This window comes from Pinus tabuliformis, chromosome 4_1, assembly GCF_031772625.1.
Source record: "Pinus tabuliformis cultivar Carrire ecotype Pingquan chromosome 4_1, CPIR1, whole genome shotgun sequence".
In the NCBI taxonomy this organism is placed as follows: Eukaryota; Viridiplantae; Streptophyta; class Pinopsida; order Pinales; family Pinaceae; genus Pinus; species Pinus tabuliformis.
Window position 1 is genome coordinate 438,152,646 of NC_142303.1, and position 5,467 is coordinate 438,158,112.

At 37.2% G+C, this 5,467-nt stretch overlaps 1 pseudogene; it reads right to left on the reverse strand.

The window, feature by feature from the left end:
- Positions 1-2,172: 2,172 nt before the first annotated feature.
- On the reverse strand, positions 2,173-4,273 carry LOC149176205 (uncharacterized; annotated as a pseudogene).
- Between the last annotated feature and the right edge of the window lie 1,194 nt (positions 4,274-5,467).

Here is a 5,467-nt window from a genome sequence, read left to right on the forward strand (position 1 = left end):
TCAGGGTGATTAGCTTCTCATTCTCATCTGCTTATCGATAGCTTTCCGGGTTTTTAGCTCCTGTGAAAATGAAAATAAAACCCAGTTATTAGTCGTATGTATTTTTAATTGTAGGTGCAGTTGTCGAAAGCATTCACTGCAAAGGAAATGTTAGAATCGGGATTTCTTACTAACGTTCTTTCTTTTAATAGTGTCATTAGCCTGTTCATTGCAGATGGAAGATTGAGAGAGGCTGCTGAAGTTTTTCATCAAATGTTAAAACTAAAGGCTTCACCCAATGAGAATACATACAAAACACTGCGCATTCTTCTGAAGAGAGGAGGCGATATTTTAAAGATGAGAGACAAAGGTGAATAATTTATCAAGGAAGTTAAGTGCAACAAAGCAATTTAAGAATGGATGTTCAGGTGAGTAATGAAAATGCATGAGATCAACAGAAGGGGAGTAAAAAGTATGAGCAGAATATCAAGAAATAGTGTATTGCAAAATACAATCGATAATGAAAGGAACAATAATAACAACGCACAGTATGATCTTAACGTACTAAAAATCACACTTAGGTGTGTTCGTTAGTGTATTAAGATCAAATGTGTAACTTGTCTGTGTGGAATCATGAAATGAACCATTAACCGGAGAATGACAGCCAAAATGTCACAGATTGCTCAAATATACATATTATTGCCAATATAGAAATGAGCTACGAAATTGGCGATGTTCAAAGAATTGTAACTTGTGAAAGCACTATGATTCTAGACATGTCAGTTCTACCTTGCCAAGATTACAATCTGTGAGAGCGATAGAAAAGGTGAGCCTAACAAATGTGTCTATCAGGATGAACTCCAGAAACTTTCTGTTTGGGACTAGTCTCCCTCCTACTTTCAGACTCTTCTGCTACGGATTGTCCATGCGTCCGTCTTCTGCCCATATGAAGTTTATATCTGGCAATGTATTATCTGCTCATTATATAGCTTATATAATATAATTATGCTTTTTCGTTTCCTGAAAAAAACAAATGTGTCTATGTTTGCAACTGGATCATTGCTAATCTTGTTTGCAAATTATGTGGGTCAAGGAGTTTCCTGGTCTCAATATATTCGTACATCTTTAAGGATGGAAACTAGGAAATTTCTCCACTAAAATCATTTTTTCTGAAGGAAAGGTTTTGTCAGATGAATTATCAGGATCATTATGATCTTGAATTGTACTTTACAGGAATTACTTGGTTGTGAGATAAACCGTTGCTTTTTCCCCTGTAGTTTTACTCTGTACAGACTGGTCTATTCACAATATTGATCTTTCATTATAGAATATCTTGTCTATTTCAAAGTTCTGTGCAACCCCCTGCCCCCAGGTGACAATTTCTTCTATTAGAGAAATACACAGAATAACCATGAAAGAAGTTTATATTTTGCGGTGACAACCTCCTGGATTTTTGAAAGTGCTTCCTTTAAACTCAAGAGAAACATTAAAACTGGCCCAAAGAGCATGCTGCAATTTTTCCAGGGGACTTTTGTTTATACATTGCATGAAATACAATTTCACAAGCATGAGAACTTCAAACATTATATCAGCCTCTATGTAAACTTGAATCACATAGATGTCTACATACCAAACTGATAAATGGAGCATGTGATATCTGGCACTCAAAGTACCCCACTTTTCCGGCTAATTTTCACTCTAAATCTCGTTGAAACTTGAAACTATCCTGGAACTCCGAGTACTACCTCTGCAAGGGGAGTTTTGTCCATGAAACTAGGCCCTAGGTATTTTGGCCAATTTTAAGACAACCCAGAACGTCGGATTTCTGAAAACATGATCAGAATGTGCAGAAATGAGACTCACCAGAAAAACAGGGCTAACCAAAAATAGGGCAAACTAAGTGCCCCATGTCAAATGCTGATAAATGGATGTGGATGTTACGGACTTATTTTAATATTCTTCGGAAGCCCAAGTTCATGTATCTCGTTCTTTAAAGTGCCTAAGCGTGCAACATTAGTTACAATTCCCTTCTGGAATCATTGAACCACTTTCTTTTTTTTCAACAATATTGAAGCACTTTCCTTCTGTGTTGGAAACACCATTCAGAAAATTCCAGAGAGGCATCCCAAGCTATTGGACCTCAAATATTTTACTCAAAAGAGATCATAGAGCCTTAATGTTACAACTAACATATCAAAATATCATATTGGAAGTGGAAGCTTGTGCAATAGTTTTCACTTTCTGAGCAACACTTTTCACAACTAGGCCTCTCTCTATCATCCCATTCCAGAACACCTCAGGTCTGCCATCCATCTCTAGAGAATACTTATCAAATACATAAAATGTTTTAAGATTGATCAGAATCCTTTTTGAAGCCATTTCTTCGCAAAGTTCTGAAGCTTTATTTAGCTCACCTGCTCCCAAGTATGCATAAATAAGAGTAGTATAAACAAGGGCATCACCAACAAGACCCCTCCTAGACATTTTATTGAATGCTTTTTCGGCACTTCTCAGCTTGGCTTTCCTGCACAAACCTCGAATGATGCTACTATAGAGAAAAACATCTTCAGATAAACCTCTTTTGACAAATTCATCAGGCAGCTTCAGGGCTTCCTCTTCATTGTGTTGGACACAATAACCATCAATTAGCCATGAGTACACACTAAAATTAGGCATAAAACCTGCACTCAACAGACAACAAACTGATTTATTAATATACAATGTTCAGTATTGCAACAGGCCCATTTCTCACAAACGGAAATGGATACAACAAATCCTATTGGTGAAGTTGGTCACTGTACATGAAAAAAACCCAGACCTATAGTTGCGGGTAAAAATCAGGATTATAAGAGGAAGTAAAATTCTTTAATTATAAAATCTTGTTGGAAATTACAAACCTGCAATAATCATTTCAAACAGGACATCCTTTGCTTCATCTATTTTCCCAGACTTGCAAAAGCCATGAATAAGAGCCTTGTAAGTATACACATCAAAAACTAGCCCGGTTTGTAACATCTTGTTGCGAAGTTTCCAGGCATCAGCCATGTTACCTCTCTTGCACTGCGAATTGATCAAGGTATTGCATGTAAAGTGATCAGGTTCAAGACCCTTTTCTGCCATTTCATTCAACAGATCATTTGCTTCTTCCAATTTCCCTTCCTCGCAGAGCTTATGGAGGAGGACATTGTATGTCACCGTTCCTGGCACCAGCCCTTTCCTTATCATTTCATCCCGCAGTCTGAAAGCCTCAGTCAGATTATTTTCTCTGCAATAACCATCAATCAGGGTAGTATATGTTACATTATTTGGAACCAGATCACCCATTTCGTTCAAAATCTTCAATGCATCCCTCAATCTGCCCTCTTTGCAAAACTCGTGTATTAGAGTGTTATATGTTACAATATCGGGTTGAATTCCCTTCTCTAACACGTGTCTTGGATGCTTAAAGCTTCATAATGCATTCCTTTCTTGGAAAGAAGGGAAATAAGACTATTATATGTGAACAAATCTGGATTGAATCCATGCTTCTTCATCTGATTTACAAGTTCTTTGGCATTTTGCAGATCACCTTGTTTGCAGCAGGCATGGATCATGACATTGAAAGTCCGAGAATCAGCCTCGATCCCTCTACACAACATTTCCCTATAGATTTTCCAGGCCATAGTTGGCAATTTGGCCTTGACTAGACTGTTTAGAAGGATATTACAAGAGTGTACGGTGGGGTTGATTCCATAAGAACCCAACTGATAAAATACTTGGATTGCATCTTGGGTCATTCTGGATTGCACATATGAATTGATCAGCATACTCAGAACTGCAGAATTGGTGCCCAAATTGCTATAATCATTTATCATAACATCTAAGACTACTGGAGAAGATAGGAAGCCTTTATGGGAAATGGATTGTAACAATGACTGAGCAGTTTTGAACTTATTGTTCTTAGTGAGAATATGGATTATGGTCCAGTAAGGGCGGGTGGCGTGCTGGTAGTGTGGCAAGTAGGCAACCCACTTGAAGAATCTCCATGCCAGGTTTCCATCATGCCTGCCAATCTGCAGAAGGATCTCGCTCATAATGCAGGGATTTAGCCTGGAGGCAATTTGGGCTTTGGACAAACAGTTCCATGTCCCCTCCATAACCACTTTGAAGACATTTTGAATGAATTCTGAATCTGGAATGTTGCCCATGTCCACTTGGGATTCATTTTTAGATAGGGTTTCACTTACTGCACTTGTGGAGTAAAATTTGTTGTTGAGGTGGGTGTTGTAATAAATACTGTGCAGAAGTCTTGTATGGAGTTTTAATTGAATTGCTTTCATTGGTTTCTATGCACCAGGGAACTCCGAACTTGGAAATGTTTAAAAAGTGGAGAAAAACTCATACCCAGTTGGAAATGTCGTGTACAAACATAAAAAAACACTGGCGTCCAACATCTCAGAGTTCATTTGATTGGTAATGTATACCATACGGCCATCTATGATCATGTTCGTTATACACGCAGTGAAATCGATTTGCCCTACTCGGCTCCACCCTCATTTGATGGTCATCAAGAAGGATGGCTCAAATAAAAAATTTCAATCCTCTCAGCGCTCGCAGATCCGTTCTTGTAAACGGAAAGGGTACTCACTTTATCAACTCCAAATCTACTCCCCCTTACATTTATAAATGCCAGTAAGCGCTGGAACAGTATCTTGGATCCAAAGATATATTTTGAAAAACCCCTGTTCATCTGGTTATCACCACCATATAACTCGATACCAGGGTTGATTTTGTGGTAAAATAATTTAAACTTTTAGACGTTATAAAAAGTACCCGATATATTTTATTAGGTATTTTCAAAGGGAAGTACGGGAAAGAATTGCATTGGAGTAATTTTCAGAAATATTCATCTCAGAGTTAATGAATCAAAACAAATAAGTATTATTTACCTCAAAGTTAATGAATCAAAATAAGCATGTTTATTTCACACTAACCTTTTGAGGCACATGAATTATTAGTTTTACCTCTTCCTAACATTATTCCCTTTTTCTAGCACTATTCCATATAATTGAGTTTTTTATCGAAAGTTTGAAGAAGAATTGAAAAACAAATTAATCCTATCTGAGAATTTGGGGATTGAGAAACAAATTAATCTTATCTGAGAATTTGGGGTCTGAGGTAACATTGAGAGGTAAGTCCAAATTTATTTTAGAATTTAGGGTTGTAATGAATTTTGAGTCTTTTTATTAGATAAATTGATTAAATAATGAAATAATTAATTTTTTTGTGATACACATTTTTACGCCTTTCTCTCTGAAATCAACTCCCCCAATTTCCACCGTGTCCTTGTTTGAGCCATCAGATTAGATGTTAGACGATTGAAACGTTCCAGACCGTTGGATGTAGTTTAGGTTAGTTTTTTATATTTTTTCGGCACAATTTTTCTCGCAGCTTCAAATCGCCGCACAGTTTTTTTCGCTACTTCAAATCTCTCTGAGCAGGCAGCATC